General features: G+C 40.4%; 2 pseudogenes; both read left to right on the top strand.

Annotated features, from left to right (window-relative positions):
• Positions 1–3,679: 3,679 nt before the first annotated feature.
• Positions 3,680–5,128, top strand: LOC122882528 (annotated as a pseudogene).
• Positions 5,129–5,245: 117 nt separating this feature from the next.
• LOC122882522 lies at positions 5,246–7,885 on the top strand (annotated as a pseudogene).
• Positions 7,886–12,630: the final 4,745 nt, after the last annotated feature.

Raw genomic sequence — 12,630 nt, 5'->3', positions numbered from 1 at the left:
TATGCTGCTATAGGCTTAGACTGTCGGGAGACTTCCCATGATGCACCTCTTTCCTCTCTCCTTCTCTCCATCTCCATCTGTATGCATTTTTATCCCATTACTACATGTTACTAACTCAACATCTTCTCTCTCCCGTAGTTTTGTGCTTTCTCGTTTCTCTCCTTCTGTTGCTTTCAGCAGGTATTTCTGCCTCCGGAGCTGCAGAGTCTGGATCTGTTGTTTTGGGCCACCTGCTGCCCCCGTGTTCCTGCTTGACAACTGCTACTACAGTTGTTGTTATTGGCCTTGTTACTATTATTGTCATTATTATTCCTATCACTATCATTTCTATTATTACTTTATTAATATTAATATTACCACTACCATTACATTATTATTATTTTACAATTCTAGGTGAAATTTGCATTGTGCCTCTTAAAGGAAGTTTTTCCTTGCCACTGTCGCCAAGTGCTTGCTCGTGGTGGGATTTGTTGGGTCTCTGTAAATAATATTTTTAGAGTACGGTCTAGACCTGCTCTATAGGAAAAGTGCAATGAGATAACTTCTGTTATGAATTGAACTGAAATTGAATTCAAAGCTGTGTGTAGGTCTGTAAGTGCTTCAGAGAGGTTTGTGCATGAGTATACATTAAATCAAGTCCACAATACTACGAAAGACATGATGGCTTTGTTGTTTCAGCTTTTCAGGCTTTTCGTTTTGTGTGAAAGTCCATTACAGTATTGTTTGACTTCAGGAGGTCAGTTACACAATCTCACCCCTCACACACAGATTGTGCTGCACTATGACATGTTGTCTCACAGCCTGGTTGGATGGTGATCAGAAATAGAAGAAAATGTTTGTAAAAGAAATATCTGTTCAAACATTGTATTTCCTCATTGTATATTAAAATTAAACAATTAAATCTGGCTGTCTGTTATATTTTTTATTAATATTTCATGAGCATCTTCAGCTTCAGTAATGTGACATATTTCTGAGTGAAACAGTATATATGGGCAGGGTTAAGTTATAAGGATTTAAATTAAAACCATCAGGTTTGATTGGAAAGTGAGCAAATTAGTGATTTGTGATTTTGAGCTACATAAATAAAACTGACTTGACTTAAACATGAAAACATCTCCAAAATACAGATGATTCTGTCTAACAGTTTTCATTCAGGATGTTATCTAAAGTCCTTTAAACAGTCATTTTAATTCTGCTCTGGCAGTCATTTTGTCAGAATAGCTGTCACCTCATTTAAAAGGTTCAGATTTTTTGTGATGTTGCCGGTTAAGAAGTTTTCTCTGCTGTTGCTCTCATTGTAAATAACTGAATAACAAATCTGCTAAATGCTCAAAGTGTAAATTAGTGATTATGTATTCTAGCATTTTAACCTTTTTTGTATCCTGTTGTGATGGTTTTTCAGCTGCTTTTGCATAACTTTGTAAATCAATAAAGAATGGCATGACAAGGGAAATGTGTTCAAATCTATCAACTGTAATTTCAGCAGCATTTTCAGCATGTCTCTGTTCTGCTGAGATATATATTGTACTGATATATTGTACTGAGCATGTGCAAAAACAGCACAAATGTGTACTTGATGTACAGAAAATATCTGAATATAAAGGTTTCTACACTCCAATGTACAGTAGACAATATTTAAATTGACTACAGTGATTTTGTTGGCTGGAAGGCAGGCTGTCGCCAGGGCAAGTTTCTTATGAAAAGGTGTCTGGCATTACACTGTAAGTGCTGCAAAATCGCAAAGGTTGTTGTGGAAATGTACTGTTTGCAAAAATAGTACAGAAGTGTGTAAAACCTGGAAGATGATGTTTCCCTGAGTATAAATGCAGATATTTATCAGAAAAACTTTGATCCTAATGCTGACATATGATCACACAAAAAAGATTTTCAAAATAACTACAATTCTCAGCAGTAAGTTTCAATATGGTATGTCGATCATAAACTATTCTAATAGGGGTTCATTGTGATTTCCTGAGTGTATTTAGTATATTACAGTTGAAGTTAAAAAAAGCTGTAGTTTAAGGCTGTGCAACACATAAAAGACAAAGTAAGACCTTGCTCAAATTAATATATTGTATAATAAGCTCTCAGAAGCACCACACATACAACACACACATAAAATCAAACAGCAGCATGTTAATAACTACAACATAATATTTTTACCAGTAGTAAAACAACTCGACCACTGGTGGAGTGTGTGCAGAGAATTCATCCAGAAGTCCAGAAGTTAAAGGAAGGAAAATTCTAACTTTTGACCAAATACATCACCATCTGCACGATTTGTACAATGTTTTTGTTGCTGTAGTGGACGGGGAGATTTGAAACCTAAATGTGACTGCACCTGAACTCACAGCCTTTGAGATACAGGTTGTTTCAGTGGCTGAAAATAAGTTGCAGCCTCTCAGAAAATCATCAGTAAGGTGCATTAAGGACAGTGGTGGAAATGGTTCTTGTATAATTCTTCTGGAAGCATTAGATGATCAGTCAGTGTAGTTTTTGAATCAGGCACATTTTGGGTGTGGCAGCAATGTCTCGTTCCAGGAATCATGACCCAGTGTTGTGAGCAGTTTCATGCAGGAACTATCGGTAGAAAGAAAATAGTTCCTACATGAAACTGCTCACAACAAATCTGTGGATCATCTTGAGTAACCGGGTCAGGATTTCTGGAAAGAAACATTGCTGTTGTTTTTCAAATGTATTTTTTTGTGCGCTATGAGTAACACAAGCCGAGTGCCATATAGTCCCATTATATTGAAACTCACACCAAAACAATCTACATGGATAAATAGCACTGCAGGTAAGAGGAAAAATATGTAGTTTTGATTTTGGGGTGAACTGTCCCTTTAACAACTAAGTCTTCTTTTCCTTTCGGCTGTTCCCTTTCAGGGGTCGCCACAGCGAATCATGTGCCTCCATCTAACCCTGTCCTCTGCATCCTCTTCACTCACACCAATTAACTTCATGTCCTCTCTCACTACATCCATAAATCTCCTCTTTGGTCTTCCTCTAGACCTCCTGCCTGGCAGCTCCAACCTCAGCATCCTTCTACCAATATATTCACAGTCTCTCCTCTGAACATGTCCAAACCACCTCAATCTGGCCTCTCTGACTTTATCTCCGAAACATCTAACATGAGCTGTCCCTCTGATGTCCTCATTCCTGATCCTGTCCATCCTCGTCACTCCCAAAGAGAACCTCAACATCTTAAGCTCTGCTACCTCCAGCTCTGCCTCTTGTCTTTTCTTCGGTGCCACTGTCTCTAAGCTGTACAACATCGCTGGTCTCACCACCGTCTTGAACACCTTTCCTTTCATTCTTGCTGATATTCTTTTATCACACAACACACCTGACACTTTTCTCCACCTGTTCCAACCTGCTTGCACTCGCCTCTGAGCATTTACAAAAAATGCTCTGATAAAGTTCCACCTCCTGCCTGACTGACCTGAGACAAACCAGGAAATACAACGTGTCATTTCTCACTTCTCACTGAAAAGAGACACACAGACGGAGAGACAGACGATAAGATATTTACCTTCGTAGCAAACACAACTTCGGACAGAGGACAAGTACAGGAGCAAAAACTGGAATACTGCTACTTCAACCTGCTGCTAACTTCACACACTGAATGTAAGTTTCAGTTTTCAGTTCACTTTCTAGTCGATAGACTAAAAGCAACACAATGGCTTCCATATCAGAGGAGGACATCTCCTGTATTGTCTGCCAGGACATCTTCAAAGATCCTGTTGTCCTGTCATGAAGCCACAACTTCTGTAAAGACTGTCTGCAGAGCTGGTGGAGAAAGAAACAAATACAGCAGTGTCCAGTTTGTAAGAGAAGATCATCAAGGAGTGAACCACCTCGTAACCTGGCATTAAAGAACCTGTATGAGGCCTTCTTACTGAAGAGAGATCAGAGAGCTTCAGCAGGGTCTGAGGCTCTCTGCAGTCTGCACTCTGAGAGACTCAAACTCTTCTGTCTGGACCATCAGCAGCCAGTGTGTGTCATCTGTCGAGATTCAAAAACACACAGCAACCAGAGTTTCAGACCCGTCCATGAAGCTGCACAGGATTGCAGGAGAAAACTAAAGAAGTCCCTGAAGCCTGTACAGGAGAAACTGAAGCTCTTTGAACGAGTTAAAGGAAACTGTGATCAAACAGCAGAACACATTAAGGTCTAGGCCCGAAACACAGAGAGGGAGATTAAGGAGCAGTTTAAGAAGCTTCACCAGTTTCTACAAGAGGAAGAGGAGGCCAGGATCGCTGCTCTGAGAGAGGACGAGGAGCAGAAGAGTCAGATGATGAAGGAGCGGATTGAGACTCTGAGAAAAGAGATAGCAGCTCTTTCAGACACAATCAGAGCCACAGAGGAGCAGCTGAGAGCTGAAGAAGTCTCATTCCTGCAGAACTACAAGGCTGCAGTGGAAAGAGTCCAGCAGCGCCCCCTGCTGGATGATCCAGCGCTGGTCTCAGGAGCTCTGATAGACGTGGCCCAACACCTGGGCAACCTGACCTTCAACATCTGGAGCAAGATGAAGGAGATGGTCTCCTACACTCCTGTGATTCTGGATCCAAACTCTGCTCATCCAGAACTCATCCTGTCTGCAGATCTGACCAGTGTGAGACATGGACAGAGACAGAAGCTTCCTGAAAACCCAGAGAGGTTTGATTACGATCCCATTGTCCTGGGCTCTGAAGGCTTTAACTCAGGGACTCACAGCTGGGATGTTGAGGTTGGAGACAGTACAGGCTGGTTTCTGGGTGTGGCAGCAGAGTCTGTCAAGAGGAAAGGGAAAATATGGTCAGGATTATGGAGAATAGAATTCTCTAAAGGTAAATATAAAGCCTTCTCCCCATCAGCCCAACCAATCACTCTCTCAGTGAAGAAGAAGTTCCAGCAGATCGAAGTTCATCTGGACTGGAACAGAGGAGAGCTGTCATTCTCTGATCTTAATGCTGACACACACATACACACTTTCACACACACTTTCACTAAGAGACTGTTCCCATATATTTGCAATAGAGATGAATTCCCAATTCAGATTTTACCAGAGGTAGATGATGATGATGATGAGGATCAGGTGGTGTACACATACAGCAATTTCTGTACCATCCAGTTTAATGTAATGTAATTGTATTGCATTTGTCTCGAAATGAATAGTCAAATAGAAGCACTAGACAACGTCAACAGGAAAAACATGTGGGACAAACATGGGACAACTCAAGTGATGATCTTGTCTGTAAAAGTAGAATCATTTAAATTCTACTTTGTCACTCATTTTATCTTATTTTCTGGAAAGAAACATTGCTGTTGAGTTTTTCAAATGTATTTGTTTGTGCCAAGTGCCATATAGTCCCATTATATTGAAACTCACACCAAAACAATCTACATGGATAAATAGCACTGCAGGTAAGAGAAAAATATGTAGTTTTGATTTTGGGGTGAACTGTCCCTTTAACAACTGAGTATTTACAAAAAATGCTCTGATAAAGTTCCACCTCCTGCCTGACTGACCTGAGACAAACCAGGAAATACAACGTGTCATTTCTCACTTCTCACTGAAAAGAGACACACAGACGGAGAGACAGACGATAAGATATTTACCTTCGTAGCAAACTCACAACTTCGGACAGAGGACAAGTACAAGAGCAAAAACTGGAATACTGCTACTTCAACCTGCTGCTAACTTCACACACTGAATGTAAGTTTCAGTTTTCAGTTCACTTTCTAGTCGATAGACTAAAAGCAACACAATGGCTTCCATATCAGAGGAGGACATCTCCTGTATTGTCTGCCAGGACATCTTCAAAGATCCTGTTGTCCTGTCATGCAGCCACAGCTTCTGTAAAGACTGTCTGCAGAGCTGGTGGAGAGAGAAACCTATACAGGAATGTCCAGTTTGTAAGAGAAGATCATCAAGGAGTGAACCACCTCGTAACCTGGTATTAAAGAACCTGTGTGAGGCCTTCTTACTGAAGAGAGATCAGAGAGCTTCAGCAGGGTCTGAGGCTCTCTGCAGTCTGCACTCTGAGAGACTCAAACTCTTCTGTCTGGACCATCAGAAGCCAGTGTGTCTCGTCTGTCGAGATTCAAAAACACACAGCAACCACAGATTCAGACCCGTCCATGAAGCTGCACAGGATCGCAGGAGAAAACTAAAGAAGTCCCTGAAGCCTGTGATCAAACAGCAGAACACATTAAGGTCCAGGCCCGAAACACAGAGAGGCAGATTAAGGAGCAGTTTAAAAAGCTTCACCAGTTTCTACAAGAGGAAGAGGAGGCCAGGATCGCTGCTCTGAGGGAGGAAGAGGAGCAGAAGAGTCAGATGATGAAGGAGAAGATTGAGGCTCTGAATAAAGACATAGCAGCTCTTTCAGACACAATCAGAGCCACAGAGGAGCAGCTGAGAGCTGCAGACGTCTCATTCCTGCAGAACTACAAGGCTGCAGTGGAAAGAGTCCAGTGGCGCCCCCTGCTGGATGATCCAGTGCTGGTCTCAGGAGCTCTGATAGACGTGGCCCAACACCTGGGCAACCTGACCTTCAACATCTGGAACAAGATGAAGATGAAGGAGATGGCCTCCTACACTCCTGTGATTCTAGATCCAAACTCTGCTCATCCAGAACTCATCCTGTCTGCAGATCTGACCAGTGTGAGACATGGACAGAGACAGAAGCTTCCTGAAAACCCAGAGAGGTTTAAATCCTTTCCCTCTGTCCTGGGCTCTGAGGGCTTTGACTCAGGGACTCACAGCTGGGATGTTGAGGTTGGAGACAGTACAGGCTGGTCTCTGGGTGTGGCAGCAGAGTCTGTCAAGAGGAAAGGGAAAATATGGTCAGGATTATGGAGAATAGAATTCTCTAAAGGTAAATATAAAGCCTTCTCCCCATCAACCCAACCAATCACTCTCTCAGTGAAGAAGAAGATTCAGCAGATCGAAGTTCATCTGGACTGGAACAGAGGAGAGCTGTCATTCTCTGATCTTAATGCTGACACACACATACACACTTTCACACACACTTTCACTAAGAGACTGTTCCCATATATTTGCAATAGAGATGAATTCCCAATTCAGATTTTTCCAGAGGTAGATGAGGACGAGGATGATGATGAGGAGGATGATGATGATGATGATGATGATGATGATGATGACGATGATGATGGTGGCTGTGACGACGACTATGATGATGATGATGATGATGATGACGATCAGGTAGCAGAGGTGTGGAATCACATGACTTGGACTTAAATCAGACTCCAGTCACAAATTTGATGACTTTAACTCAGACTCAAAAAACACTTTTGATGACTTTTAACACCAAGGAGGTTGTTGTGGCTTCACTTGGACTTGAGCCTTTTGACTTGAAAATATTATACATATTATGTTATTTAAAAAGTGTGCCACAGATCAATTCACTTCCCTTCATTTCCTGAATCAACTAAATGCAACAAGACAGGACAGAAACATACAAAATTCATTCTGCTGTGATACTGGTTAATAGTTTCATATGCTATGGAGCACCTTGGTGGCCGAATGGTTACAGACCACGTCGCCGGTTCGATTCCAGCTGGCAACCTTGCATTTCATATCTCTCTCCTCTGTTTCCGGTCTGCCTCTTCACTGTCTCTATCCAATAAAGGCAGAAAAAAGGTACAGATCTCATTTTGGTGATTCAGGAACTGAAGCTTTCTCTGCTGTTCCACTCATTGTAAGTCACAGTGAAATGTTCAAAATATAAATTGTAAATTACTGCTGATGTTCTAATTAGTTTTTGTTAGTGGCTAGAGTCCCCTGCTCAGCTCAGTAGGCATTTTTCAGTGGACATGGCTTTGCGATATGGAGCTATAGAGAGATAGCTGCAGAGGACTGTTGGCCTCCACACACACCTTCCTCACTCATGTTTTTAGATCAGAAGGAGGACATAAGGGTTAAATTAATAAATTAGACCTCAACCACATTTGCTGGAAATGTAAACAAACGTTTTCCCAGCTGAAATCAAAATACACACCTCCTACTAAGATGTTGCTCTGCTAGCTACCCACAAGCTAATGGCTGAGTGTGGTTTTATATGATGGGTGGGGTTAGTTTGTCACACCAAATCACATTTCATTGGATAAATGTATGTAACCTTCCCCGTTTTTGTGTCAAGTGAGTCCAGTTTTGCTGTAGTTAAAAGTTGAGTATTGTTTGTATTATTTTAAGGAGGTTTTCCACTGTGTCACATCCGGAGCAGTGATATGCAGAAGTTGTGAACCTGTTGTGGAGTATTTGCATGCAAGTTAATTTAATCACAACAGTTCACCGTTTTGGTTAAATGCTTTCTAAGTATCAGTAGTGAAATGCTGTACAGTATAACGGTTTGAGATCATTATGTTTCAGGAATTTTCTTATCAACATAAGAATACAAATGTGACAGAGTAACTTGTCTTGTATAGTTTATAATGCTCTTTACTGTTGAGGAAGTGTGAGGGATTTTGTTTCTATTCTGTATTATTTCCTTTGTAAAAACACATGAGTACACAGACTAAATGAATGAACCCAGACATAAAGATTTATTGGTGGAGTCATAGCCATGCTCCTGTGAATTCTTTCGAATTCCCCACAACTATCACAATCTGCCTAACCAGCTATCCCAGATGAACATTTAAAGCCCACATAACGGAGGACGGATGTTAGCCTTTTAATCTGTAACCTGCTGTGATTATTTTCAACTTCTTTAGCAGCTCTGTCTCAGTTCTGCTGAGTAAGAGATTCTACTGAGCATTTTTTATGTATAATATATTTCAAGCTGTACAAGTTTTTTTGTTTGAAAATACAAAAACAGAAGCAGTTTAAGTTCGTATAGGCTGAAATGACTTTATCTGAATGATGAGTGAGGTTTTGCTGCAGTTGTGTAAATAAAAGATAGAAATAAAAAAATGTGTGTGTGTGTGTTTCTTCTATGCCATCATCTGGTGTTTTTCCATGGTTGGCAGAATGATAAATCCATTTCAGGGACAGAGAGGGAGAGAGACTGTGTGTGTGTGTGTGTGTGTGTGTGTGATCTCAGATGAGTTTTATCAGATCTGCCTCACAGACAGTACGCAGGACATGAGCAGCAGTTTGTGATGTTTCAATGTTTAAGTTCAGTTCAGACTGGAGACCTGCAAATAGCCTTGTGACTGGCTGGTTCAAATCCCTGGACCTTATGTAAGAATCAGAGCGTGGGAGGCCGGGGGGGTTGGTCAGTGCATTTTATATTTTTGAGCAAGGACGCTACTTCTCAATTTATGGATCTGTATGTGTGGTGAAATAATAAATAAATACAAATCTATTTATTAATAATGATATGTTAATGTAACCTATAAACAACAATAACTTCATTACATACTTATATTATACATTCAACAGTTTCCTTTCAAGTCCTTGTGAATGCATTATTCAGCTGTAGTTCAAGGGCACGCCCCCGTTATGGCTGACTTACAAACTTACAGAATCATGCAAAGTCTGAACCTTTCTCATGCTGTGTGCAGAACTGTTCATGAAGACAAAATATATCATTTTCTGTTTCTGCTTGTGTTAAATGCTCACATTTAATGTGTAAATAAGACTTGGAGTGTTAGAAGGCTTTGGAGCAGTAAACTCAGATTTCGGACACTTTCGTCACTTTGCATCATCACTGACCTCTGTAGTGTTGCTCGAGTGTTAATTTTCGCAGCTTTAGAATGGGGAGCACTGCATTGTGGGATTGTTAGCAGAAAGTAGTGTACACACCATGGACACCGCCTTTTTCGTTCCATTAGGGGAATTTTTGAGGGTGGATATATCCATATAGTGGGTAAAAGTACACACTCAGAATTCGAACACTCCAATAAAATGGCAAAGGGCACTACACACCAAGTAGGGAGTGATTTCAGACACAGGTCTGTGTGTTCTGACAGAATGCAAAGCAAATTTTAGAGGCTGCGCGAATGCATACAAAATCAATGGAAAGACTCAATGAGACACGAATTCGCCCATGGCGGCGCAAATTGATGCAAAGATGTGTCCAACCGGGTTGAAAATGTTTCCACTTGAGCAAAAAATATGTGCGTTTCCCAGGGCTTTATGAACCTGCTTCATAACCATACAGAGATGAGAGGAAAAAGGAGAGAGCCTGGAGGGTAATAATGTAAAGAGGTAAATTCAATTCAATAATATAAAATATGTATAATACATTTAAAAATCATTCCTATGTGATTTTTGACTGAGAAAGGAATATTTTTTGTGATTTCAATGAATACTGATATGTTTGTTTTTGTGCTATTGATCGTAGCGACAAGTGTGCATTTTTTCCAGACAGCCAGTCAACAAGAGCTTACATCAGTATGTCCATGGGCCGAGACTTCCTGAACTATTTCATTTAAGAGTGGTGGAGATTAAGCCCGTAAAGCTAAAATTTAACACTATATACACAATAGTATTTACTTGTAAACATTTTTATGACATTTCTGTTCCTTCAATGTTTGACTCTTACACTAACAACAGCAGTTCCTCTATAAAACACTCCAGCAAACAGACTTTGAGCCTGAGAGCCATTATGACTCCTGATCACACAGCAGCGGGAACAAACTCAGTATAGGTGAGTCACATTAAAGGTTAACTGATAATATGAAGATCAAACACTGTGTGCTCAACTTGCCTGTTATCTAAAACTAAACAGCGGCAGCATAAAGAAAGCAGAAGGCCACAGCCGCCAAGACTCCCAGAGATAACGGAGGAATGACGGAGGAAAAAGTGCGTCTGTCTGCTCATACACAGTGTTGTTCACATATTGTCAGAACTTTAAAACATTTTACTGAGTTAAAGGGTGAGTTCACCCTTTAACTCAAGTTTCAAAATATATTCAAAATTTCAAAACATCCAGCTGTTATCAGTCACAGTCTTCTAAGCTTCCTGAACTGTAGTGTGCGTTGGAGTGTTTTATGATTAAACTGTTGTAAAGACAGGTGAGTGTGCTGATAACACGTGGGAGTCAGCAAGCTGGACAATATTATCAGGTGACTCACTTCATTCTCTGGATCAGTTTGTGTTTACATAAAATATAACTTATTTCCTTCAGTATATTGTCTAACACACACACACACACACACCTTTTCACTTTTTATTTGCATTTATTTTTATTTCTTCCAGCATTCATTGTAAAATTACATATGCTATAATATAATGGCTAACGTCACCCAAACTCCAGCTCAGCTCACTGCCAGCTGTTAGTTAGTATTTTTTCACTTCCCTCCAGTCACTTTTTAAATAATCACCTGGTTGTTTGACAGGCATGAAAGAAAACTGGCAAATATTCACACAATGTATTGCAAAATATATTATTGGGCACCCATAGAAAATGCATGCCATAGGAAGTAAGCAGGCTTGTATTCTTGTGCCTTTTTAGCAGCATCTTCTGCGTTCTTTCCTACAGTTTCTAATATTTGTTTTGATTGACAGGTGTCTGGCCCTATCACACTCTGCTGAGCTCCTTTATCTTTGCCCATATTTCGGTTTTCTTGCTGCAATAACAAACAAAGCTGTTGTTAAGCGGTGAACCCAAACTCTAACAACAAACTACAAAACCAGTGATGCAGTGATGGAGAGTAACTAACTAACTAACTAAAACAACTACTTGGACTACTGGTATTACTACTGGTATTTTGCACTTGTGCTCCACTACATTCAGAGGGAAATATTGTACTTTTCACTCCACTACATTTATCTTACATTTTACAGTAAAAACATACGATAAACTTATGAAATACAACGCATTGTTAAAGATTAAACCAGTGCTTCCCAACCTTTTTGGGCTCGTGGCCTATTACAAAAAACTAGTGTCTAGTTAAGGCAGTTCCACCAAAGAGACATTTCCCTCTAAACTTCTCACATAGTTTCATCTTAGTAACTGTTGGAGGCCGAAAGAGGTCAAATTATCCAACATTTCGCACACAAAAACAAACAGTAAATCTGAATAAATTAAAACAAATTTCTGTTGTAGAACCGCTGGACTAAAATACCAAACTGTATATAAAGTTAAAGTTAAAACTAGCTCCACCTCGACCAGCTACAACAGCAAAATACTACTTCTACATACACAGTGATGCATCAGTATTATAATGTAATGATGTATCAGTCAGGGGGGACATTTCTCTGCAGGAAAAGTACTTTTACTTGAAATGGAGTAAAGTATTTTTACATTGTGGTATTTGTACTTTCACTTAAGTAAAGGATCTGAGTACTTTTTCAACCACTGCCAGGATTTCCCTTACACCAAAAAAAAAGAAAAATAATCTATGGCCTTTGACCTTGAAATGATTGCATTATATTACACAGGAACACACAGTCCCTCAGATTTCCTTTTTGATGAAATCATTCCCTGATTATATTACATGTGTATACAAACACACACACACACACACACACACACACACACACACACACTTCCCGCCAAACGTGTCCTCTGGGTCGGCTGTTCGCGGGAAGAGCTTACCAACTCTTTCAGTTGGCTCTCGCCATGGAAACGATTTATCTCATGTTGCCGCGGCGCCATGTGGCGGACAGCGCTCTGCAAACACAAAACACTCTGACACACACCGCTGACCCAGATCCTGTTGTAAACACACACACAT

This window comes from Siniperca chuatsi, linkage group LG2, assembly GCF_020085105.1.
Source record: "Siniperca chuatsi isolate FFG_IHB_CAS linkage group LG2, ASM2008510v1, whole genome shotgun sequence".
NCBI lineage: Eukaryota > Metazoa > Chordata > Actinopteri > Centrarchiformes > Sinipercidae > Siniperca > Siniperca chuatsi.
The sequence above is the reverse complement of the archived record's forward strand: the minus strand, read 5'-3'. Positions and strand labels throughout refer to the sequence as shown.